General features: G+C 42.8%; 1 protein-coding gene across 6 annotated transcripts in view; it reads right to left on the bottom strand.

The window, feature by feature from the left end:
• DYNC1I1 (dynein cytoplasmic 1 intermediate chain 1) overlaps positions 1-4,352 on the bottom strand; it is a 238,670-nt gene extending 234,318 nt beyond the window's left edge. For 4 of the 6 annotated variants that reach the window (XM_060782226.2, XM_060782224.2, XM_060782225.2 and 1 more), the window contains exon 1: positions 4,053-4,351. The gene's annotated coding sequence lies outside the window, so the exon portion shown is untranslated. Of the gene's footprint in view, positions 1-4,052 lie in introns of all 6 variants that reach the window. The other 2 variants (XM_060782223.2, XM_060782221.2) reach the window with 1 other exon arrangement.
• Between the last annotated feature and the right edge of the window lie 23,581 nt (positions 4,353-27,933).

Here is a 27,933-nt window from a genome sequence, read left to right on the forward strand (position 1 = left end):
AAAGTTTTATTATATTACTTTATTTTATTTATTATAATAGAAGTTGTCTGTCTACAAAGCCATGGTGAAAACAAGTGTAATGATTGAGATATCATTTGGCCAATATTTGGTTTAACACTGACAAATGCCCAATGACAGTAATCCCTCTGAGTACACAAAAGAATGGAGGTTTTATTTTTAGGTGGCTTCAGAAGACCAATTAAAAAACAATGTGCAATAGTAAGGAAAGGCCTCATCAGCAGTTGCTCCCAGACTGTAGGGTTCCTTTCCAAGAGATCCTAGGCTGACCCCATCCCTGTTCTCCTTCCACCAGCACAAAAAAGTCTTTTTATTCAGAAAATCTTTAACTGACATGATTTTCAAATGCTTTTAATTCTATTCAGCTTTCATATTGTAATTTGTTTAATTTTGTTTTAAAATTAATTTTGTTTTAAAACACTTTTGAGAAGTGTTTTTATCTGTACTTTTTTTAAAAGTCCAGTTGCTTTGAAATCTATTTTGGGGAGAAAGTATAAGATATAAGTCAAAATAAGTAAGAGACCTCTCTAGTGAATTATCTCTGTAGTATGTTATATTATTTTTACATCAAGAGACATTGAAATGAACTATGCAGGAAATTTTCTTTGGTAGATTGTGCCCTACATGAAGCAGAAGAAAGGTGATTGTAGCAGAAATCTTCATACTGATGGGAAAGGAATGCTAAGCTCTCAGATCTCCTTTGTGTGGATCATTTTTCAGATTTTTGTTTTATTTTGTTTGCTCAATCCAGTGTTCCAACTATTCATTAGGTAGATGAAGATGAAGGGAAGGGGTTTTAAAAGGAAGGTAAAAGAAGATATTATAATACAGTACAAAGCTTTTATACATAGACTCGATAACCACAATTTCATTCACCCATGCTCCAAAAGATGTTCCCTTGGTAGACCATGCTAGAACTTCGAGTATTATTCTATGGTATGCTTCCAACCCAACTGTATAACAGAATAGCATGGGGGACTTCCACTATTATGGTATGCTAGTCAAAATATATGGTTCACTATTATTCATGATTTCAGGTATTATGGGACTTGTGTATTACTAGATCTTTAACTCCTCTGCCAAAGAGTGCTGGTGCCTCACCAAACTTCCACCTCCAGTGGTGCAATGGGTTAAACTCTTGTGCCAGGAGGACTGCTGACTGAAAGTTCAGTGGTTCAAATCCAGGGAGCAGAGTGACCTCCTGTCTGTCAACTCCAGCTTCCCACACAGGGACACGAGAGAAACCTCCCACAGGAAGGTAAAACATCTGGCCATCTCCTGGGCAACGCCCCTGAGGACTACCAATTTTCTAACACCAGAAGCAACTTGCAGTTTCTCAAGTTGCTCCTGACACACACACACAACCTCAAACTACAATCCCAGGATTCCAGAGCATTGACCCATGGCAGAAAGGTGGTGTCAAACTGCATTGATTCTGTAATGTAGATGCATCCACAAATGCATTATGGGAGAATCTTTCAGGCTGTCTCAGGAGAATCAAACAGCTTTTGTTTATTTATGCAAGCCTTACTTGATCTAGTGCTTCATTTCACGTGTACATAATGTTAATTTTGGGGAATGTTACTGAAACAACTTGAACTGCTATGTGTGCGTGTGTGTGTATGTGTGATGACATAACTTGGCGGTAGTCTTTCCACTTATTTGGCACTCAATTTTCTGTTAAAGAAGTAATGTCTGCGAATATATAGACTTTGTTAACTGGGGTCAATAATGGCTTGTGATCTGCTGTGAACTGAATGTTTCTGAGGAAAACATTTTAGCCACTCTGTCCTTTGTGAATGGGGGGGACTGGGGAAAAAACTCCCAGGGACCCAACCTGCTCTTAGCAACTCTGTATAATTTACTTCTTATCTTTTTCACCAAAACTCCCAGCCTTCAATTTATCAGACTTTAGCTCATAACTTTCTTCTCACAGAATTAACTGACTGTGGCCTAACTGCAGTAGTTATTTAATCTGCTATTCAAAAGCAATCCATTTTAAAGTTACCTGTGCAGCTTTAGATTGTCTTAGATCAGAGGTTTCCAAACTGCAGTGTGTACAAGTGCCGCTTGAACATAATGAAAAACTTCTGAGTCTATGTGAAATAAGCAATAAATCCTACTTTTTAAAAAACATAAAAGAAAGGTTTTCATGAGATATGTTGTATTCCCATGCATTTCATTATTACAGTTTGTGTATATGTCCATATCTCTTAAAAGGGGTCGTTTAACTTCTAGTTTGCTAGTAAAACTGAATGTGTGGTGAAATGATGCATGTCTAAAAAAGGTGTGTCATCAACATGAAATGTTTGGAAATCTCTGTCTTAGCCTGCTGTTGTGGTAGGAAACACTACAAATGTTTAGATTTTTACCATAAATCTCCCAGTTTTTTAAAACTAAGAGATGGACTTCGGACTACTTACAACTTATTGTTGGGAGGTATGTTGTTGATGTTGCAAAGACATTTTTGCAGTCTGTGTACTCCTCAGGGTCCTCTAGAAAATTGGCCCATGAACCTGCTGATGTTGTTCATGTCTGAACAAATCAATCTCCACTCACAACTACAGCAACTTTCAGATTTGGCTGTTATTCCTCTGCTGAAAAACCACCAGACATGGCCTGTTCCACTATCAAACAACTGCCACCATTTAAAAATGTCTCTCAATCTTTAACCAAAATCAGTTTCTTTGTGATCTCCCTCCAGGAACCCCAAACCACCCTCTGGACCTCCTGAGACCAACTTGGCTCCATCTTTTATGTGACAGCCCTTCAAATTTCTGAGACAGCTATCCTACCCCCTTTTAAATATTCCCTTCACACTGAAGGAAATTTGAAAGGCCAGAAACCATTGTTCCACACCAAGGGACACCACAGGATGACATTTCAAAATCCCCAAAGGTGCATAATCAGTCATAGATTTTGAATAAAAGAAAAGTAACACACTGGCCTTCAGCATTTATTCCTGAGTGAGTCACAAGCTTACATTCAGAAAAGGATGTGACTCCAGATGAAAATCCACTTATTTTATCAGATTATGAACATAAATGAACAATTGAAGCCATCTAACCATCTGGATTTCTAGAAAACTAAAGATATTATTGATAAACACATTAACACAGCGATCCTACACACGTCTACTCAGAATCCTCCCAAATAAATGGGTATCGACCTACTAGTAAATCCCACTGAAATCAATGGCACTTAACTCTCCTACTCAGGAAACACTAAGGATTGTATTTAAACTTGTCATTGTTTTTGAAAATGGCCTCATTCCATCATTCATCTTTAGCTGAATTTGCAATCAAACTTTTGATCTATCTTGCTTAATTGGTCAGGCAGCCTTTCAGTTTTTATGATGGTGATAGTGATGGCTTGGTTTTGATCATCTAATTTCCGTGTTTGGTTTATTTCCTCCTGTTATCACATCCAACAAATTCATTCCCAAAAAAAGATATCTTTTCTGCACAGCAGGTTCTCATTTCGGCAAGGGAAGGCCAATATAGATAAGCATATTTGTTAGAGCTGGAGCCTAGATTTTTTTAAAAGCAGCAGCAAATCTGGATCAAATTTCCTGATTAGTTCTTAGCAATCAGCTGATCTATTTGGATTTATCCTGAGTGCTAGCACCATAGGCTAGATTCCAATTGAGACCAAACTAAAAAGAGGAAGGGAGACACATCTAAAAGACATTTGAGCCACACATCTGGATACAATACCCCAATACTGTGTACCCACCCATGTTACATCCCTACATCCCATCCACCAGCTCCTTGCCAGCTGATGCTCTTGGCACTGAGCTGAACCACACAGATACCTGCTGATGAACACAGTTGGCATTTAGGAAGCAGCAAGGTCCTCCTTCCTTCTGTTTCTAGGCAGCTAAATCTTAGAGAAGGAGGAGGGGTCAGTGGGGGAGCCCTAATTTCACTCCTGAAGGCATCCTTCCCTCCCATCTTGAAGGGCAAGAGGGAGACTGGCATCTCTCTCAGACACCCAGACAAACACACACACACACACCCAGCCCCTGGCATTACCTTGGCAGAGCAGTCTCTCCTAGTCTTTGGGAAGCTTTCAGGCAGGACCAAAAGGGCTGGTGGAAAGATGTGTCCCAGAAACAGGATGACTAAGAAGGAGGGAGATCCTGGCGTTGCTTCGGTTGCTGGGGAAAGGATGCTCAAAGGCGGCGGCTGATGCTTTGCTTTCCTGAGACTCGCTTCTTGCTGCAGACTGAAAACCGACTCTATGGGATGGAGGGAGAGATGCTGCTGCTGCTGCAAGAGCCAAGAGAAATGTGCTGCCTCACGCTGGCCTGGCTCCTCCTGCTTCCCTGCCCACTTCGGCCCTGGCACTGGCAGCTCTCGCCTCCCTCCCACAAACTCCAGACAAGACAGGCAACCCAAATATTGGCCCCATATTTCTCCAAATATGTTTGGGACCAAAAGTGATTTGGATTCCTCCCCCCTCCCAGATTTTCGAATCCTTCTGCATACATACTGAGAGTTTATTAGAGGTGGTACCCAAGTCTGAACATGAAATTCATTTGTTCCATATCTACCTTAAGAGAGCAAGTGTAGCTTAGTATCATGAGTATTTTACTATGACTCCAATGGTCCAGGTTCTACTGCCGGCTCCAGATTGTGGGATATTTCCAGGCACATCCTGAGATTATCTTGGAGGTGGCACCCAAGCCTGTATACTAATGCATTTATGCTTCATGTACACCTTAGAACAATAGAATCATAATGTTGAAAGAGACTATCCAGTTCAATCCCCTGCAATGCAGAAACATACCTTCAAAGCACTCCCGGCAGATAGCCATCCAGCCTCTGTGTAATTACATTCAGAGAGGACAATCCACCACACTCCAGGTAACATATTACACTACCAAACAGTTTTTATTATCAGGACGTTTTTCCTAATGTTTTGATGAAATCTCTTTTCCTGCTCTTACTCTACTCTCTAGTCTTACTCTCTAGAGCAGCAGAAGACAAACTTGCCCTGTCCCTCAATATGATATCCTTTCAAATTCTGAAACATGGCTATCATATCCCCTCTCTGAATTATGTCTTTGGAGACCAGGGTGCAGTTTGACTGCTCCGGATTGTGGAATAGTTGCACACACATCCCGAGACTATCATGGAGGTATCACCAGGTCTGAACACAAAATGCACAACTTAAAAGAGCAAGTGTGGAACAGTGGCTTGAGCACTAGATAACCACTCTAGAGACCAGGTTTCCATTTACTGCTTGACCATAAAAAACCCACTAAGTGGCCTTGAGTGAGTCACACTCTCTCAACCTATTAATCTCCAAGATTACTTCAACACACACTACGTGGGGTTGCCTCTGAAGACTGCTCGGAAGCTTCAGCTAGTCTAACGCTTGACAGTCAGGCTGCTCACAGGAGCGGGATACAGGGAGCGGACAACTCCCTTGCTACTCCAGTGCCACTGGCTGCCTATTAACCTATAAAGCCCTAAACGTTTCCGGCCCAGTTTACCTGTCCAAATGTATCTCCATCTATGAACCATCTAGGATCTTAAGATCATCCAGGCCCTGCTCTCGGACCTAACGTCATCACAGTCGTGTTTGGTGAGGATGAGAGACAGGGCCTTCTCCGTGGTGGCCCCTCAGCTGTGGAACTCCCTCCCTAATGAAGTTAGATCTGCCCCCTCCCTTCTGACCTTCCAGAAGTTTGAGAGTATACTGTGGAAACCAGTGTCTAAATGTTAGCTCAGCTATGGAAACCCATTAAGTGACCTTGGGCAAATCACACTTTCTCAGCCTCAAAGGAAGACAAAGGCAATGCATACACACACACATACACATATCCTTCCAAGAAAATCTTGTGGTAGCCTGTGTTTTATAGTGGTTTGAGCATTGACTCAGGCTCTGGAAACCAGGGTTCAATCTGCCATGGAAACCCATTGTGTGTTCCTGGGTAAGTCACACTCTTTCAGCTTCAAGGAAGACAAAGGCAACTTTCTCTTGCCAAGAAAACACTGCAGTGGCTAGCATAGCATAGTGGCTTTAGAGTTAGATTGCAACTCTGGATACCAAGGCTCAATTGCCTGCTTGGCCATGGAAACCCACACACTCTCAGCTCCAGTGATAGATTTGATTTAGAGTTGCCATAGGCTGGAAACAATGTGAAGGCACGCAACAACAATATACTATACACACATAGCCTGATGGTCATTTTATACACCAATTCTTAATAACGTTTGTATATACTGAAGCATCAGAAAACGAAGTGTGCTCTGACTTGCTTCTGTAGACATCTGGTAGACATCCTGTTAGACGACCTGAAAATATTTGCACAAGTATTCATAAGTATTACTTCAACTTCTACATATTTTAGTTTCGGTCTCCCTTTGTGATATTAGATTTCCAGGAACCCAGTGACAGCTGGTGGCTCTCATATCAGTAGGATAATGAAATCATTCCCAGTTTTGTGTTGCTTTAAAAGAGCTATCCAAAGTGCCAAACAAATTTAGAAATAAGATTCAGCACCTTGAAAAGTTCATTTAAAGCTCTAGAAGTAAATCCTGGAGTTGATCCACTAGCCCTCTAACATAGGATACACTGGTTGCCTTTGAACAGCAGGAGGAGGTGCCAATAGCTGACATGTATATATTCTTTCTCAAACTGATTTGGATTTTTCATCATAGCTTCCTCTAAGTTTGAGCATTCTTGTTTTTCCAAGCAGAGGAAAATCAGTACAGCTCTGTGCTGAGTCCTTTTAATCCATCTCTGAGCTTTGTGTGCAATGCTCCATTGCTCCCCATCTTGTGAATTGTGATGGACTTGTCCCTTTGTAGATTACCCTAGAGCAGTGGTTCTCAACCCGTGGGTTCCCGGATGTTTTGGCCTTCAACTCCTGGCTGGGATTTCTGAGAGTTGTAGGTCAAAAAACTTGGGGACCAGCAGGTTGAGAACCACTGCCCTAGAGCAAGGACTGGGGGGACATCATGACTTGCAACTCTCAACAGTCCTAGATAGCATGGCAGATGGTGAGGAATGCTATCTGTTTGGGGCACTTGATTATTGCCCCTTCTTTTGATACTTCTGTGTTCATGTTGGGGATGATCATGCAGTAGTTTGTATTTTATTCACCAGCAACCCCAGCCTGTAAGCGACTCCCTTCTTCTTCACACAGAAAGAGAAAGGGTAACATCAAACTAAAGCTATTCTAAGCAGGCCCTAGAGTGATCTTTTTCAACCTAAAAGCTATGGGTTTTCCTGGGTTATTCTGAAGATCTTGTTAACATTATTTAGCTAATGACTTGTTTTTTAAAACACACACACAAATTTCAGCAAAGGACAAGAGGCATCCTCTCACTTCTGCAGGAGTCTAACGTATACTATGCAGCTGTGGACAAGTCTACATATGGACCACCAAACACAGCACCCAAACACAAATCAAGGAACATGAAAGGCACTGCAGATTACTTCAACCAGAGAAGTCAGCCATAGCAGAGCACCTGTTGAACCAATCTGGACACAGCATATTATTTGAGAACACAGAAATGCTGGACCACTCTAACAACTACTATGTCAGACTACACAGAGAAGCCATTGAAATCCACAAGCATGTGGACAATTTCAATAGAAAGGAGGAACCATGAAAATGAACAAAATCTGGCTACCAGTATTAAAAACTTTAAAATTACAACAGCAAACAACAGAGAGGAAACAATCAAGGACATCTAATCACCTCTCAACAAAAGATTGCCCCAGGCACTGCCAGGCCATCAATGCTAATCAATGTGGTCAGTTGAAACATTCACACCTAGTTCCAGCAGAAAAGAGTTCTTTGTCCCACCCTGGTCATTCCACAGATATATAAATCCATTTTCCTAGTTCCAACAGACCTCACTACCTCTGAGGATGCTTGCCATAGATGCAGGCGAAACGTCAGGAGAGAATGCCTCTAGAACATGGCCTACAACAACAACACACACACACACACACATTATTTCTGAATTCTTTCTCTGCTTGATTCTTAACCTTCCCATTGAATTGGAAAATGAAACTGATTCTTTTTCTAAACTAGTTTAAAAGTTGGCTTCGTTGACATGCTGGCTAGAGGAATAAATATATCAGCCAGGTGGGGATGTAAGAGCCATTCATAAGAATTCTACCTAACTGAATCCAATTTTCCTTCGGTCCCCAAATTTCTAGCATTTATGTAAATTAGAACTTCAGTTGAACATTTAGAAATAAAGTGCAGGCATCCAAAGAAAAAGAAAAAAGAGGCAAGCAAAGATATCAAGGGAATGCAGAAACAGCAAATATAAGAGTTCCAGGTTTTTATATTGTTCCACTTTAACTGCCATGGCTCAATGCTATGGAAATTTAGGATTTGCAGTATGATGCGGCATCTGCACTAGACAGAGAACACTGCATATCTTGCAAAGCTACAACTTCTGCAAGGTTTGAAGTCATGGAACTGGAGGAAAATTCCATCTGGAGGTTAAAATTATTACTGGGGAAGAAATACCCTCACTTTGGCCCCACACCACACCAATTCTAACCTAGCTGGAAAGTGTATAAGCATATATTCACAATACAAGGGTAACTTAAAATATAGTGGTGGTAGACTATCTCTGGAACATAAAGACAAGGCATGCATGGTAACTCTTCCTTATTCACATAGATGGAATTGTAGTCATACTGGTTTGTCACAGCTGAAAATACTGTACAGCTGAAAATACTGTTAATGTCCATACAGATATATGTAGATGTATGTGTGTATAGTATTAATATATATATAACCCTTTTAAATACTTTCAAAACAGGATGCATGTCAAGGATGCCTCATTGCCCTCTGAAGCATCCTACTATTTGGTGGTTCCATTTGTGTGATATTATATATTCATTGCTTAAGGCACTTTTTTTTACACTTGTGCCAGCACGCTGCCTGTGCCATAGACATGAAATTTGCCTGCTTATTAGCAAGGCACTCATGAGGGTGAGATGAAAGTGCATAGCAAAGAGATGTGACAGCTTCATCTTGGAGAAACAGTGGAGATAACATAATTCTCCTGGCTGGAGGGATTTTATATTTTTGTCAGTGCTTTGAATTTCTCGTTAATTTATGTATAATTGTGTACACAGCCAGAGTGACTGGGAATTTGAATGCTACAATCGTAGAAATTTTCTGAGGATGCAGCTGTTTGTGAGGGAATTGTGGTTGTCCTTGTTGTTACTTGCTCTACAGAGAAAACAAATACACCTCCTTTAAAAATATGTTAAGGGGCTAATTATGATCTAAACACATTCTAGAAAGCAGACAGCCACTTGATAACCTCATCAGTTTTGAGAAAATAATAGATTTATCTCTCAATAAATTCATGGTTTTGTTAAGGCCAAAGATCTGAACAGAATAATTTACAGTACAACCCAAAAGAGTATAAATTAAAGATCAGATAAAATATAAGAACAGATAAAAAACAGTGACTGGGGCATATCAAATAAGTAAAATAACATTTGTTACTGTTGTTGTGCCTTGACTTATGGTGATCCATCATGGGGGTTTCTTGACAAGATTTGTTCTGATGCCTTTGCCTTCGTGAAGCTGAGAGAGTGTGACTTGCCCAAACCCTTGTCTCCAACAACATCCAAACCACTCCACAATGCTACTTTCAGACCACAGCTACCCATTATATTTTAAAAAGTCTTCCAAAATGGACAATTTTTCAGAAAATGTCTAAAAACAGGAAGGCAGGGCTCATGTCCAGGTTATTTGGCTGATCACACTCCATTATATGAACCTGCCTGGGCCCTGAGATCTTCAGGAGAATACCACACAGATCAACAACAATAATAAGTTTATTAAGAAAAGAGTATATAAAAACAGTTTCAAAATAATGTTCAAAATAAGCAGACTAAACATTCAAAAAAGTACCAGCAAAATCCAGTATGCAAATGCTGTTTCAAAGTTACATTCCTTAACTAGATTTCCAGGAGCTTAACAAAAAGCAATGGTCATCTCTGAATATGAATATCAAAAATCACTGAAGACAAAGGCAAGACATTATAACCCAAGGGTTGTTGCACTTAAACTAAAATTATATCCATAAGCTTGAAAACATGAACATGGCCATAATCCAAAGACTTGATACTTGAACTTGACTATAATCCCAAAGTCTTGAAACCTGAAACAAGATTTGTAATCCGATCAGGAGGCATGGAATTTACACAGGAAACCAAGATAAAGACCCAAGAAAAGAACTCATAATTTGGAGCTCCTAAGCCAGGAAACTTGACTCATGAAAATCCAACATTGACCTCCCCACCAAACACTGACTTTAGTTCCCTAAGAATCCTCTCCCTTATCCATGACATCAGACTTTCTCACACCTGGGTTCCCTTTGTTTATCTTTCAGTCTCTGGGAACAGCAAATTTGTCTCTAGGTTCTTGTGGGTTTTTTCGGGCTATAGAGCCATGTTCTAGAGGCATTTCTCCTGACGTTTCGCCTGCATCTATGGCAAGCATCCTCAGAGGTTGAGAAGGTCTGTTGGAAGTAGGAAAAATGGGTTTATATATCTGTGGAATGGCTGGGGTGGGGCATCTTGGAGGAGGTGGGGTTCGCAGATTCTTTTTGCACGGTCTGCCAAGGCTTTAATGGTGCTTCTTTTTTGACTTGGGTGATGGTTGGAGTTTTTATGTAGATATCTATCTGTGTGTGTGGGTTTTCTGTAGACGGTGTGACCCAATTGTTGATCTGGTTTGCGGATGACTAGGACATCTAGAAAAGGCAGTCTTCCTTCATTTTCTTTTTCCATGGTGAACTGGATGTTTGGGTGGATGCTGTTAAGATGGTCCAGGAACCTGTTGAGTTCTTCTTCTCCATGGCTCCAAATGGCGAAGGTGTCATCCACATATCTGAACCATATCGTGGGTTTTTTGGTTGCTGTTTCCAGGGCTTGTTCTTCAAAGTGTTCCATGTACAAGTTAGCTATGACCGGGCTGAGGGGGCTCCCCATAGCTACTCCATCTTTCTGTTCGTAGAATTCATTGTCCCACTGAAAGTAACTGGTGGTAAGGCAATGGTGAAACAGAGCCGTGATGTCTTCTGGGAACCTCTGGTTGATGAGTGCCATGGTGTCTGCTACCGGGACCATGGTAAATAGAGATACCACATCGAAGCTGATCAGTTTGTCATTTGTATTTAGCTTGAGCCTTGGCAGACCGTGCAAAAAGAATCTGCGAACCCCACCTCCTCCAAGATGAACTGAACCACCTCAACTGGGCTCTCCAGGCCAATGGATACTCCACCTCAGACATCAGAAGAGCTGCAAGACCACGAACAAGCCACGAGAGTAAAGATGAAGATCCACCCAGAGGAAAAGTGTTCCTGCCATACTTCAAGGGAACCACTGATCGCATAGGGAAGCTGATGAGGAAACACAACATACAAACAATCTACAAACCCACCAAGAAAATCCAACAAATGCTACGTTCAGCAAAGGACAAGAGGGATCCTCTCACCTCTGCAGGAGTCTACCGTATACCATGCAGCTGTGGACAAGTCTACATAGGGACCACCAAACGCAGCGCCCAGACACACATCAAGGAACATGAAAGGCACTGCAGACTACTTCAACCAGAGAAGTCAGCCATAGCAGAGCACCTGATGAACCAGCCTGGACACAGCATATTATTTGAGAACACAGAAATGCTGGACCACACCAACAACCACCATGTCAGACTACACAGAGAAGCCATTGAAATCCACAAGCATGTGGACAATTTCAACAGAAAGGAAGAGACCATGAAAATGAACAAAATCTGGCTACCAGTATTAAAAAACTCTAAAATTATAACAGCTAAACAACAGAGAGGAAAAAACCAGGCACAGATTAACACCTCCCAGCAACAGATTTTCCCAGACTCAGGCAGGCCTTCAAATGCTAATGAAGGTGATCAGCTAAACATTCACACCTAACTGCAGCAGGGAAGAGCTCCTTGCCCCACCCCAGCCATTCCACAGATATATAAACCCATTTTTCCTACTTCCAACAGACCTTCTCAACCTCTGAGGATGCTTGCCATAGATGCAGGCGAAACGTCAGGAGAAATGCCTCTAGAACATGGCTCTATAGCCCGAAAAAACCCACAAGAACCTAGTGATTCCAGCCATGAAAGCCTTCGACAATAAATTTGTCTCTGTTTCACACCTTTTGAGCGGTAAACAAATGCTGGGTTATCTGTAACCCTCCTGTCTCCTCCACATTCCTTTCAGAGTCAATCCCTGGCTGTTTCTCATGAGAATCACTGTCTGTTTCCCCAACAACAGATCTACCCTAAACATTCCCATCATCTCAAAAAAAAAAAACACTTTCACTTTCCCCCACAGAAACATCAGGCTCAAACAGAAAATTCTCATCCTCAGTCTCAGAGGCTTCACAGGTCTCAACATGCTAGGTGGTATCAGTGGGGGCTGCCTCCTTTGGGACTTGTGGTTAGGGACATCTATAGGTCCAAACTAGTAAGATTGCTCACTCGGGAGTGATGGATATACTCCCGGTGCTCGAGTTCAAGGTAGGACTTCCATACTCCCTTTTGCTGTAATAGCAAAATGAGCAGTTTCAACCATGATGCAGCCTGAGGAGTAACCTTTCATACGTGGAAGCATACTTCAGGGGGCTCCAGGACCAGGGGGACCATGATCTAGCATCGGGAGATCGGTAACTAGAGTTGGAGAAGTAGCTCCGCCTGGAAACAGAGGAGCACTGAGAGGTTGTTCGGTGAAACCATTGGCCTGGCTCCTCCACAATGGGTGGCATGGAAGCCATCTTAGGCCTAAGTCAGGCTCATCACTTGGCCTTTCAAGCTCTGCCTCAGCCATTTAGGGTGTGGCAAACATAGTGTGCTTCAGTACCACCAGTGCATGGACTGTCTCCATGAGGGGAAGCAGAACTGCACCCAGAGGCCATGACGACAAAGTGGTGGCCACTTGCCCCTGCATGTTTGCATTTGGCACAATTGGTAGAGTTCTGGGGGAAGCAAACTGCTGCTGAGAGGATAACACTGCACTAAGTAAAAGAGGCGTCAATGAACAAAGAAAAGTGGTAGCAGCCTTCCATCTTTTTAACTTCTTTCCACCTTTGACCTACTCAAAGTCATTCCCGGCTGAGGAAGCCCAGCAAAATTTGGCCTGTTTTCTCTTGGGCATCTCTGCCCCAGTTGGCTCACTGTCTGGTTGCAAAGGCTCCCCAGAGAGGGTGTCTAATGGAGCTGGTGGCTCCGATGCATGGAGGGAGGAGGGCTTTTTCATATAGCAACAGCTTTAGCTGCACCTTGTGATTTTTCTGGGCTTGCAGCATGAAAGCCAGACAAATGGAGCAAGTCTGTACCAAATAGGTTTCCCCTCAGCACAGTAGGCACATAGTGTGTCCATCCGAGACAGGTAACTTTCCCCCACAGGATACACATTTCTTAAACAGAGCAGTAGACATACTGGTTTGAGTGAGTAAACTTAGAGTAGCCATGAAGTGTCCGGGTCAAGAAAAGAGAGTAGTACGTAAATAGAGGTAGTCAAAAAGAGTCCAGGGTCAACAAAATAGTCCAAATTTGAATGTTAAACCAAAAACCGTTATCAAACAATCTTAAATCAAAGGATGTAGCTAGTCTAAATGGAGAGATGCCTAACACTGCTGCAGTGGTGGCGGATGAAAGGAACTAAAGCCACAGTCCCTCCCACTGGCTATATGCCTCTTGGGAAGGATGAGTGGGACTATAGCCACAAGAGCCTAAAAGCTTTCTAGAGAATTCCAAGCATGCTACACAGACTGAGTCTGCTGTGCTTGCTGTGAAGGGGCAATAAAGATCTCCAGCCTGCTCCCAGGACTCCTTGTGAGTAGCCAGCAGCCCAGGCCTCCTCCAGTGGGGTGTGACTCAGCAATCTGCAAGGAGGCCTCTACATCTATAAAGCTGAGTCCACAGGCCTGCCAGGGACTGAGTCTGCTGTGCTTGCTGTGAAGGGGCAATAAAGATCTCCAGCCTGCTCCCAGGACTCCTTGTGAGTAGCCAGCAGCCCAGGCCTCCTCCAGTGGGGTGTGACTCAGCCATCTTCAAAGAGGCCTCTACATCTATAAAGCTGAGCCCACAGGCCTGCCAGGGACTGAGTCTGCTCTGCTTGCTGTGAAGGGGCAATAAAGATCTCCAGCCTGCTCCCAGGACTCCTTGTGGGTAGCCAGCAGCCCAGGCCTCCTCCAGTGGGGTGTGACTCAGCAATCTGCAAGGAGGCCTCCACAGACTGCCTAATTGTGTGTTGACCAATTAACCATCTTCTGTGCCGACCGTTTGTGTTGTTCAATTTGTTGTGGAGAATGCTGTGTTTTCCAACTCAGGCTGCCTGACGTGTGTTGACCAGTTAATCATCTACTGTGTCGACCGTTGTGCTGCTCAATCTTTTGTGTTGTCCATCTGTGTCGTCCATCTGTGTTGGCCATCCCTTACCATCGGACTGTCCGGCTGTGGCCAACGACCACCACCGCAGACGTTAATTTTAGTCCCGGAAGGACCAATATCATCCACCCCTGGATCCGCTTTCTGTCGTCTATTGTCCTGTAACTGTTTGCCTTAATATCTTTGTCAACATACCGAGTGCTGTGGTTAATCTGCATAATTCCAACATTTTAATCTCTCAGCACCTTAATTTTCCAGCACTTTAAATTGCTATTTGTACTTTATTGGTCCATTACCCTGCTCAACTTAGCACTTTAACCCAGTGTTCTAGTCTTCTAGCACTTAAATCAGCAGTCCTCCATGACGCACCTTATTGTAGCACTTTAGAACAATCTTGTTAAACCTATCGCACTTTAAGAACTGTGAGGTTGATACAACTACCTGCTGCACTTTAAAAACTTGGTAGCTCTATTGATAGTGTTTAACACTCACCTACTGCACTTTAAGAACTGTGAGGTTGATACAACTACCTGTTGCACTTTAAGAACTTGGTAACGCCATTGATAGTGCTTAACATCTATCTAATGCACTTTAAGAACTGTGAGGTTGATACAACTACCTGCTGCACTTTAAGAACTTTGGTAGCTTTGTTGATTGTGTTTACAACCCACCCACCATTCATGCTGTTCCCGATTACCTGGTACTTGCTAACCCTTCTGTTAATTATTTGTGGGGGAGGTAAGGAGGGGAGTGAATCGGAGATTTCTGGAAATAGCAGAGTCCGGGTAAGAAATGAATGGAAGGGAAAACTAGAACGAATTGTATCGGTAACAAATCAGATAAGCAGCAGCAAAGCATGGGGTGAAATTATGGATGTGAATTGCGTCATGGAGGAGGGAGGGTGTTCCGTTGGTTGGGGAGCCCCCATAGAAGTCGTGGTGGGGAGGGGGAGATACGGGAAAAGGAGACCCCGAATTCGGCCTAGGGACCGTACAACAACTTTAGTAATTCCAAATCGGTCTCCCGATACGGTAAATTGGTGTAACCAGGATGGCGGTCCCTCCGGATTGAAGGTGGTGCTGTTGAACGCCAGATCTGTCAATGGCAAAACAGCCTTCATCCAGGATTTAATCCTGGATGAACGTGCAGATCTGGCGTGCATCACGGAGACCTGGCTGGACGAAGCTGGAGGTGTGAATCTGACCCAGCTTTGCCCACCAGGTTTCTCTGTGCAGCACCAGCCAAGATCCGGAGGGCGGGGAGGCGGGGTTGCAGTGGTCTATAAAGATTCCATTCTTCTGACCAGGGCCCCCATCCCGCAGTCAACAAATTTTGAATGCGTCCACCTGAGGGTGGGTGACCGGGACAGATTAGGGATTCTGTTAGTGTACCGTCCACCTCGCTGCACTACAGACTCCCTGACTGAGCTAGCGGGGCTGGACTCGGACCTGGCATTGGAGTCCCAGCGGCTGCTTGTGCTGGGGGACTTCAATGTCCACGCCGAGACCGCCTTATCGGGAGCGGCTCAGGACTTCATGTCTGCCATGGCAACCATGGAGCTATCCCAACAGGTATCTGGCCCCACCCACAGTGCTGGACACACATTGGACTTGGTTTTCTGCCAGGGATGGGAGGAAGGTGGCGGTGTTGAGGAGTTATCCATCTCTCCGTTGCCATGGACCGACCACCACCTGGTCAGCTTTAGACTAACTGCACCCCCTAACCTCTGCAGAGGTGGAGGACCCATTAAGTTGGTCCGCCCCAGGAGGCTTATGGATCCGGATGGATTCCTGACGGCTCTTGGGGAATTTCCCACCGCCTCGGTTGGTGATCCTGTCGATGCCCTGGTCACTCTCTGGAATGGGGAGATGGCTAGAGCAATAGACACGATCGCTCCAGAACGTCCCCTCTCAAGTAGCCGAGCTAAACCAGCTCCTTGGTTCACTGAGGAGCTGGCAGCGTTGAAGCGAAAGAAGAGGGAACTAGAGAGCGTGTGGCGTTCGAATCCGAGCGAGCCAAATCGAACACGGTTTGTGTCCTTTTTAAGGGCATATGCCGCGGCAATAAAAGCCGCAAAGAAGACGTTCTTTGCGGCTACTATTGCGTCTGCAAAGAACCGTCCGGCTGAACTGTTCCGAGTTGTCAGAGGCCTTTTAAAACCCACCATCCAGGATGGGTGCCCTGATGACTCGGCAGTTCGCTGTGAAGCCTTTGCTCAGTTCTTTGCAGACAAAGTCGCTTTGATCCGCTCTGGTCTGGACACCATATTAACAGCAGTCTCTGAGGATGTAACACGAGCATCTGCTTGTCCGGTTTTGATGGATTCATTTCAATTGGTTCAATCCGAGGATGTGGACAAGGTGCTTGGAGGAATGAGAGCTACCACATGCATCCTAGACCCCTGCCCATCCTGGCTTCTGAAGGAGGCCAGAGGGGGATTGGCCGAGTGGGTGAAGGTGGTGGTTAATGCCTCCCTCCGGGAAGGCAAAATTCCAGCCAGCTTAAAGCAAGCTGTAATAAAACCGCCGTTGAAAAAACCATCACTGGACCCCACTCAATTCGTCAACTTTCGGCCTGTTTCCAATCTCCCCTTTTTGGGCAAAGTCTTGGAACGTGTGGTGGCCTCACAACTCCAGGCATTCTTGGTAGACACGGATTATCTGGATCCGGCACAGTCTGGCTTTAGGCCGGGGCATGGTACCGAGACAGCCCTGGTCGCCTTAGTGGATGATCTGCGCCGGGAGCTCGACAGGGGGAGTGTGTCCCTGTTGGTGCTGCTGGACCTCTCAGCGGCCTTCGATACCATCGACCACGGTATCCTTCTGGGACGCCTCGCGGGAATGGGTCTTGGAGGTACTGTTTTACAGTGGCTCCGCTCATTCCTCGAGGGCCGGTCTCAGAAGGTGTTACTGGGAGACTCCTGTTCAACCCCACAACCTTTGTCTTGTGGGGTTCCTCAGGGTTCAATACTGTCTCCCATGTTGTTTAACATCTACATGAAGCCGCTGGGTGAGATCATCCGGAGTTTCGGAGTGCGATGTCATCTGTACGCGGATGATGTCCAACTCTGTCACTCCTTTCCACCTGCTACTAAGGAGGCTGTCGAGGTCCTGAACCGGTGCTTGGCCGCTGTGACGGTCTGGATGGGGGCGAACAAATTGAAATTGAATCCAGACAAGACAGAGGTACTCCTGGTCAGTCGCAAGGCCGAACAGGGTATAGGGTTACAGCCTGTGTTGGATGGGGTCGCACTCCCCCTGAAGACACAGGTTCGCAGTTTGGGTGTGATCCTGGACTCATCGTTGAGCCTGGAACCCCAGGTTTCAGCGGTGACCAGGGGAGCATTCGCTCAGTTAAAACTCGTGCGCCAACTGCGCCCGTACCTTGGGAAGTCTGACTTGGCCACGGTAGTCCACGCTCTGGTTACATCCCGTTTAGACTACTGCAACGCTCTCTACGTGGGGTTGCCTTTGAAGACGGCCCGGAAGCTCCAATTAGTCCAACGCTCGGCAGCCATGATACTAACTGGAGCGGAGCGCAGGGAGCATACAACTTCTCTGCTGCACCAGCTCCACTGGCTGCCGATCTGCTACCGGGCTCAATTCAAAGTGCTGGCGCTGGCCTTTAAAGCCCTAAACGGTTCTGGCCCAACTTACCTATCCGAACGTATCTCAGCCTATCAGCCCACCAGAACCCTAAGATCTTCTGGGGGGGCCCTGCTCTCTATCCCGCCTGCTTCACAGGTGCGGCTGGCGGGGACGAGAGACAGGGCCTTTTCTGTGGTGGCCCCGCGGCTATGGAACACCCTCCCCATGGAGGTAAGATCAGCCCCCTCATTGATGGTTTTCCGGAAAAGACTAAAAACCTGGATGTTCGAGCAGGCGTTCGGTTAACTCAGTGCAATAAGTGTAATGATTGAAGGACTGGCAATTTGGACGACGAAACTGGATCGCGATTTTAGTCAAGAGATGAATTGGATGGTTTATTGATATATGTATTGTGGATCGTGTTTTTATGCTTTTAAACTGTATACTGTTGTTTGTTATAAGTTGTTGTAAACCGCGTTGAGTCGCCGGCTAGGCTGAGAAACGGCGGTATACAAGTATAGCAAATAAATAAATAAATAAATAAATGTGTGATTTCACAGAGACCACAAAGAAGAAACTAAAGATTTCTGGGTAAAAAAAATCACAATGAAATGGAAACTATATTAAAGAAATAAAATAACATTGACATATTTCTTATTAGGATTATTAGATAAGCAGCTAGCAAAATACCAAGAAATAATCTTTCTCTACATGATAACAGCAGCAAGAATTGAATATGCAAAGTTGTGGAAACAACAAGTTACACCAACAACAGAGGACTGGATTACAAAAGTTTTTGTAATTACAGAGATGGACAAACTAACTTTAGCTCTACAGCAAACTAATCTGCAAAATCTGTAAGAAGAATGGAAAACTTTTATAGACTTTATGAAAAAACAAAAGAAGATGACGATGACAGGATTTGATAACTGAAAATAAGATAAATAATATATGTTTATCTTCTGTATTTGGTATGTTAAACTTAAGAGATGGATGCTATCTCATGGGTCAAAATATTTGGAATGTTAAGAAATTATAATAGAAAAAATAGAAAAATGCATAATATCAACAATATAGAAATTACAGAAGCGCGCGCACACACACACAGGTATATATATGAATGTGTTTATGAAAGAAAGACAGTGACAGCAAAACAGATTGATAAAAAAGAACTAGATAGGTTAGTGGGAACAAAATCTTGAGAAAAAGAAGTTTGAGAGATTGTGTCTTCAGGAGTTATGAGGGAAAATTCTTAAAATTGACTATAAGAATATTATCATACTGAGAGATTATGGTTAAGATAGATGGAAAAGATATGTGATGTAAATACACACAGAGAGAGACTGCATGATTGTGATAAAAAGATGAAAACACCTAACCTACTAACAATCTAAATGAAAACCATAGCACTTTCATTGTAGATATTAATAATAAATAATTTAAGAATAATTAAATGTGAAATAATCTGCTATAAAAATTCACCTTAATTTTAATTGAAGAAACTGGAAAAGGATATATGAAGACCAGGAGACAACGTGAGAAGATTGAAGTAGAAGATACAATCAATGGACTTAAAATTAAAATTGTTAGAATCCTCAACACATTATGTAATATGTGTTAAAGAAATAGAGATGAAGACTTGTAACAATGATAATACTGTAAAAGAACTCCTCATTCCTCAACAACCTTCACCCTCTTTGTTTTTTCATCACAAGATACTAGACATTTGTAAAGATGCAACTAACCGATAATTAATCTATAATCCCCAAATTTCTCCTTTCACTTCCCTTGTTTCCCTATCCCCTACTTTACTAATAAATGTTTAATAAAAATTATTTGGCGGAAAAAAGAAGTAATGAATTCCAACATTAGCTGTTTACCCTCCAGGCTTCGAAAAAATCCCTATGGGAGCACAAGGCAATCATTTATACCCCATTGTTGTGTGTCTTCCAGTCATTTCTGACTTCTCGCACCCTTAAATCAAGGTTTTCTTTGGGTTGTTGTAGGTTTTTTGGGCTGTATTGCCATGTTAGAAGCATTCTCTTCTGACGTTTCGCCTGCATCTGTGGTAAGCAGCCTTAGAGGTTGTGAGGTTTGTTGGAAACTAGGAAAATTGAGTTTATATATCTGTGGAAGGTCCAGGGTGGGAGTAAGAACTCTTTTCTGTTGGAGCTAGGTGTGAATGTTTCAATTGGCCACCTTGATTAGCATTTGATGGCCTGACAGTTTTTAGGTGTGGCTTGTTACTGCCTGGGAAATTCCTTTGTTGAGAGGTAATCAGGTGTTCCTGATTGTTTCTGGCCTGGAGTTCCCCTGTGTTTGAGGGTTTTTTTTATTTACTGTTATAATGTTAGAGCTTTTTTTTAGTACTGGTAGCCAGATTTTGTTCATTTTCATGGTTTCTTCCTTTCTGTTTTCTTTATTCAGAGTGGGTTGGACCTTGCCATCCTTTGAGGCTGAGAGACTGATTTTCCACAGTTTCCATAACCAAGCAGGAATTTGAATCTGGTCTTCCAGTGTCCTAGTCCAACACTAAGACCACTACATCACATTGTCTTCTTCATATCCTATTATTATATTGTATTTTATAATTTATTGAATTGTTATGCTGGGGAAGAGTCACCAGGTGGCGCTTTTTAATGTCTCACCAATTTTGGTTAGCCTGTCTTTTAATGTTGTAATGAATGATATTATTATTACAATTTGTGTGTGTGTACAAGTCGCCTATCAACTTATGGTGACCATATGAATTTCATTGGGTTTTCTTAGCCAAGGAGTACTCATGGGTGGTTGTCCTAGTGTCTTCCCCTCAAATATACCTAAAAATTACCTAGTAATTGTTGGTGGTTTGCCATCCAAGTACTAACCAGAGCTGACCCTGCTTAGCTTACAAAACCATCCGGGATTTAGTGTCTTTGGGGTACTTAGGCCACTTATACAGCACATTAAGGCCCTGTATCCATGAGCAATCAGTCCTCAAAAGTTGGCCAAATGAAACTAGGAATGTGTCTTGTCTCTCTAGGTTGGGACAACTACGAAGAAGGCCCTCTCTTGTGTTTCCACCAGATGCACCTCATTGGCACAAACATTTCAAAACACCGACATACTCATATGTGGAGAATTAGACTATTTATTTATCGTGTCATCAGCAACCAGGCATTTGTATTACATTTTTAACAAAAACAAACAGACAAAAAGACAGACGCTTCTGGAGCGAGAGAATCAGCCGTCTACAAAGACGTTGCCCAGGGGACGCCCGGATGTCTTGCAATCCTGCAAGGAGGCTTCTCTCATGTCCCCCGAGAATCAGACTGAAACTCGGCTTAAGTCCTACAGGCTTTATAGGTCATACCCAGCACTTGAGCAGTGCCTACTAATGGACTGTGAGCCACTGGAACTATTCTATAAGGGAACTGAAACTGGAAGAAGAGTTCTAAAATCTAGTCATCTAATACGTTCTGCTTCATGGGCAGTTCTTTTACAGGTCAAACTAAAACCCTGAGCAGATGCAGTAGAAAGGTCCTTCTATCAACTGATTTTAGAAATCTTTGGACAGAACTGTTCTTCTTGATCAAACATACCAATAGAACAGGGAGAAAGAAGAAAAGAGAAGGAAAGGAAGAGCCAAATTATGCCAGAAACAAACCACCTATAGTCATATGGACACAAACATACTGGTAACATAAAGCTTAGCCAATGTGAGAGTACACCAAAGTGGTTTCCAGCACCCACAGAATGGGAGGCATTTGGATTCAGAACAGTTTTGCTGGCTTTGTGTTGTCATTGCCTTCACCCATTAGGGTTACTTTTAAAGACCAAAATGGACAAAGGCAGATTTTGGAATTTCCAGTCCCCCTTTCTGGCAAAGCAACAACAGTAAATTGTGTGTACTGGAAGCCTCTGTAACTAGCGATTAGCCTTTTAAATGGGTCACAGGGTCCCCTGCATTGTTTAACACCAAACAATACCCATTTTTAATAAGAGAAATGGTCTTCTAGCCTCTTCCTGTTTCATTGCGTGCATTATAGGACTTTTTAGCTGGGGGAAGAACAGTGGACCCAAATTAATCAAAATTGGTCATGCTGTCACACAAAGTGGATGCAGCTAGCCAGGGAATTACCTGAATCTACTATAATGGGTACAGTTAATCCTCTGTATCCACAGGTTCTGCATCTAAGGCTTCAACTGACTACAGATCAGAAATATTTGGAGGGGTAAATCCAAAAACTAAAACTTGATTTTGCTGCATGCTGAGCATTACCCTGCTGCAGCCTCCTGCTGTTTCACAGATCTTTCTGTTCTATCTGAAACTCATTTGAGTTGTTAGACATTTCATATAAGGGACACTTTTTTACTATGCTATTGTATAAAATGGGATTTGAGCATTCATGGATTTTGGTATCCAAGAGGGTCCTGGAACCAAACAAAAGTGCATAACAAGGGCCCAATCTATAAAAAATTGTCCAGCTTACAAGAGTGCCCAAAGGCAGTATAACCATAGAACAGTTTCATTCAGTAATTTGCCACTAGACCATACTGTTAAACAAGGAGCCCTTTCGCATAACACAACTGTAGCACCAAGGACTTAATCACACACAATGCCCCCCCCCCCCCCACATTACTAAACACTTCTCAAACAGTTCCCTGACAAAGCTTCCTCCTGTCATCCATGATGCTTCATCAGGGAACAGTTTTAGAAGTGTTAAGAAACTTGGGGGGGGGGGGGGCGGGGTGACATGGGAAACATGAGGGATGGGATCTATCAAATTTGCCCATGTTGAATCGCTTCAGTGACGGAGTAAAGGGCATTCCAATGGGCGGTCTCCTACCAAAAACTGACATTATGAGCTTGGCATCATAATTTTTTAAAATGTTAGGAATATCAAAATTTAAAGATATCACGACTTTATTTTTCCTTTCATTTCTCCTATATAATCTTGGCTTATATAGGAGCCCCCGGTGGCACTGTGGGTTAAACCCCTGCGCCGGCAGGACTGAAGACCAATAGGTCACAGGTTCAAATCCAGGGAGAGCACGGATGAGCTCCCTCTATCAGCTCCAGCTCCTCATGCAGAGACATGAGAGAAGCCTCCCACAAGGATGATAAAACATCAAACCATCTGGGCGTCCCCTGGGCAACATTTTTGCAGACGGCCAATTTTCTCACAACAGAAGCGACTTGCAGTTTCTCAAGTCACTCCTGACACAACAAAAAAAAATCTTGGCTTTTGAAATTGCACTAGTGCTACATTTTAAACTTTGTTTCTCCATCTCTCCCCCCACCCCCCATTCTTAAAAACCAACTACAGTAAGTTCTAGTACCGCGTAGGTTTCCGACCTCCACAATTGAGAGTAAGGAGATTGGGAAGCGGAGGGGAAGGAGAAGAGGCCAGGTAAAGAGTATCCGCCTTAAGAATGATACCTTCTGTCTCTTCTACTGTGCTAGAGGCAGGAGGAGGCAATTCTATGATGCGGGTAATGTTGTACTCCTGGCCTGGGAAAACCTATGACCACAGCACCACATAAGAATCCAGAATATAAGCAAACAGTTTATTGTAGAAACATGTTAAAAGTATAAGCAAAAAATCAGGAATAAAGAAAGTATATGTATAATGGAAAAAGGTTTAGAAATAGAAAATCCAAACAGTAATCCAAATGTCTCATGCAGATCCCAAGGTAACACAGTTCAGAAATAGCCAAAAAGTCACAAGTACAGCATAAGTCCCCATGCAAAAAGTATACGTAGTAAAACTTGAGCAGAAATATAGAAACAAGAACGTAGAATACTTCCAGGAAAGTTAAATCCAAAACCAAAGGCTTGACTTGAAACAAGAACCAAAAAACTCAGGCCTAGCTTCTCACTTGAATTCTACAATGCCTAAACTAACCCTTTGGCAAACAACTTGCTAATTCATAGGCACTCATGAAGTCATCCCCCCCCCCCCCCAAAAAAAAAAAATCTCTCCTCAACCTTCCCATGTAATCGTTCTGACCTACGATGCCTATTTTCTGCTCTGATCTGTAAATGAAGACTGGTGTATTTTTAATAATGTGTTTATTTAATGTTTTGTTTTTAATGAAATTGTTGGTTGTTTTTTATGATTGTGATGGCACCGAATGGTGCTTACTATGAGGCCACCCTGAGTCTCCCCTTGGGGGTGAGAAGGGTGGGGTACAAATGTATGAAATAAAAAATAAATAAATAAATAAATAAATGTGTTGATCTCCATAACTCCAGGTTTTTTTCCTGAGAGCTTTCTATATCACTTATCTTTTCTTATCTAACTCCTTATCTAATGTTGTCGTTTCTGGCTCCTCTGACTGGCCTTGAAGCCCTGCACTTTCCGAGTCAGATTTCTTACAGAGAGAAGCATCAAATGGCTTCATAGCATGTGTTTATAGTCATATGATTCCACTTTAACTCTGATATTTCCATCTTTGAGCTTGCATTTTAGAGAACAAGATTAAAAATTCTCTAGAGCCTCCCAAAACTGCAAATCCCAGGATTTCATAGTAAGTAACCCTGTATTTTAAAGTGAAAGCATAGCAGTATAATTGTGTAATGTGAGAGGGGTCTTGTCTATCTCAAGTACCCCACAACCTACTTTCCCTGGACAATTACAAACAATCACAATTGAAGTTCCAATGCTCACACTTTAACACAACAAATTATATATTACACTAAAGATGTATGCACTGTCCCCAAAATCCTATGCATCCAATGTGCGGACAGAACAGGACTTCACTGTAGGATTCTTTGTTGCTGTGTTGCTCAATATTATTGTAAACTTTTGATGCAACCTTAATCTAGAAAAATACAAAATAGCTGCAAGTGCAATATAGAAGCTCCGCTAAAAATAATTTTCCCTTTTGTTCTGCCCTAAACACATAACTTACTTATAGCCTTCTCCTTAACCCTGAAAATACAAAATATAAAAAATACAAAACGGATGCCAGTGCATTAGAGAAGGTCTCCTAGGTTGGATCTACACTGCCCTATATCCCAGGATCTGGTCCCAGGTTATCTGCTTTGACCTAGATTATGAGAGTCACCACTGCCATATAATCTGGGATAAGAAGATAATCTGGGATCAGATCCTGGGATTTAGGGCAGTGAAGAACCAGTCCTAAAAAGAATGTGGTCTTTTGATCTTTCCTAAATACATAACTTAGGGCCTTTTCACACACCCATATAACTCAGAATATCAAGGCAGATAATCCAAAATGTCTGCTTTGAACTGGATTATCTGAGGGCCCTTCCAAAAAGTCTCTATATCCCAGGATCTGATCCCAGGTTTTCTGCTTTAAAATGGATTATATGAGTCCACGCTGCCAGATAATGTGGGATAAACAGAAAATCTGGGATCAGATCCTAGGATATAAGGCCTGATTGGAAGGGTCCTGAGTCCACAGTGCCATATAAACCAGTTTAATGTGGATTTTATACAGCTGTGTGGAAGAGGCCTTATTCGGGGTTAAAAAGACCTCTGTAGTCCTGAAAACTGCAGCTCCACTCCAACTCCAGCTTCCCCTCTCTACTCAGCTAATAAACAGCTGCTACCAGTAGTAACTATTAAATGTTCTTCATTAAGGTTTCCTCCTAAGACAATAATTAACGGGAATTACACATGTGTACACGTGCACAATCTAAAAAGCCTCCCATGCTGTTGCAGTAGCAAAATATGCTGACTTTAAGACCTGTGCTCACCACTCGACACGTGAGAGACAACATGCAGCAACTGAAAATGTCAGCAGCTGCTCATATATATTAAAAAAATAATGAATAAACTTCAGCTAGCTCTATGTCCCTTTATCCAGAATCAGGGGGCAGACAATACAACTTCCCAGCCAGCCTTCAACCCTGTCACCTCTCCTTTTACAAATCCTTGCAGTGTCTTTCAAGATGGCCAGTTTCCTTCCTGCATCATATTTTTATATGCCAACCCTGGCGTTTCCCCCTTTCATTTGCACTAACTTTCCTTCTGATCTCTGTGCAAACCCAGCAGGAGGCTGTCTTTCCCTTCCGGGTGCACCTGCTGGGTTGGGGTTTTCATAACACCTTATTATACATAATTGCCTGTCAGCTGCCTGCAAGCTGTATGTGTAATCTAGGTCTCGCTGGTGTCCTTAACTTCTTGTCAAGTTGCTGGCATCGAAGGGAAATCCTTTAAAAGCCCCTGGAAAAAGGTATGGACACAATAGTTAATTAGCAGGCCCTGCAAAACAAATGATCATCGTGCCATGCATTTGCAGCTCAATAATATTAGCGAGTGTGATTCTTACTTAACATGAAACAAAAGCTGCCATGCAGTAATTTATTATTCTCTAACCATGTGCAACACTATTTAGTATTATCAAAAAAAAATCCTGCTCAGACATTTGGCTTGCCTGGTTTTCTGGTTAAGGCAAACAAGGCAAGCCAAAAATCTGAGCAAGGTTGCCTTTTGATTTGATAACAGTGAATAGTGTTCTTATGAAAGAAGTTGATAACCACATATCCTTCAACATTAAAATAGGATATATGTGGCTAAGTAGACATCAGGGTTCAGAGCAAGATGACAAACGTTGTCTTTTAGGAAAAACAAACAAATTAGGAGAGGCTGCAGCAATGTGTTTTTGCCTGAGGACTCTTCAACACAGCTGTATAAAATCCACATTGAACTGGATTATATGGCAGTGTGGACTCAGATATTCCAGTTCAAAGCAGATATTGTGGATTATCTGTCTTGATATTCTGGGTTATATGGCTGTGTAGAAAAGACCTAAGTCTACTGGGAAGGGCAGGTTTCTGCTCCTTCCTCTTTTTCCCTCTCATTGAACTAACTAAATGCAAACTAGAAAATTAGTGTTTCTCAACCTGGGGGGTCAGGACCCCTGGGGGGGTCATGAAGGTGTGTCAGAGGGATCACCAAATAACAACAACAACAACTATGCTGTCAAGCCTGGGGGCTATAACTCTTAGTGAAAGAGACATAGACGTGACATCTTTCCCCCAGGGGATTGCTTCTTGCCTTCCTTTAGAGAACTGGAACTCCCAAGGACCAAAACACTGTCGATAACTCAAAATAGGTTTATTGTTGACAAAGAGTTATCCCTTTAAGGCAATAAGCTGGAAGTTTCAAAGGGGGTAAAGGAAATATACATTACAGTCTCTGGTTGTCTTGGGTCCAAGGAGATTTCGCAGCTGAGAAGCTTTTCCTGTTCCCTCTTTTCTCAATGGCTGTGAACAAACACAACCCCCAGTCCAATGGCCTATGTTGAAGGCACAGAGTCTTCCTTTTGATGCCAAAGGGCCAGTTTGAAGGCGCTTGGGTCTCCTCAACGTTGTCCAGGGCGATCTGGGCATGAAGTATGAGTCCCAAGGGTAAAAACCTTAGAATTGGTGATGAGAGGTAACTTAATTAAAGGCTTTAGAGCAAAGTCTCTTTCTCATGTCTATCTGATAGAAAGTTTGATGGTAGAATGGAAAAAGAAAAGCTCTGCCCTCCTCCAGGAAGAGGTGGAGCCAAGCAATTGAAGTGAGGAAGCAATATAACTGGTGCAAACAACATTGATTGACAGCTATAAATAACCAATCAATCCAACTATAAATTTACAAAATAAGCAAGTACAGGCATGTTATACAGTTTAAACCCTTGCAAATTAAAGTTCTACATATAGGTGGTGCCACTCACGCCATCACAACAACAACAATAACACACATTGTTTTCTGTTGGTCATGGGAGTTCTTTGTGGAAAGTTTGACCCAATTCTGTCATTGGTGAGGTTCCGAATGCTCTTTGATTGTAGATTAACTATAAATTCCAGCAACTACAGCTCCCAAATGACAAAATCAATTCCCCCTCCCAATCCCACTAGTATTCAAATTTGGGCGTATTGGATATTTGTGCCAAATATGTTCCAGTGAAT

This window comes from Anolis sagrei, chromosome 6, assembly GCF_037176765.1.
Source record: "Anolis sagrei isolate rAnoSag1 chromosome 6, rAnoSag1.mat, whole genome shotgun sequence".
NCBI classification, from domain to species: Eukaryota; Metazoa; Chordata; class Lepidosauria; order Squamata; family Dactyloidae; genus Anolis; species Anolis sagrei.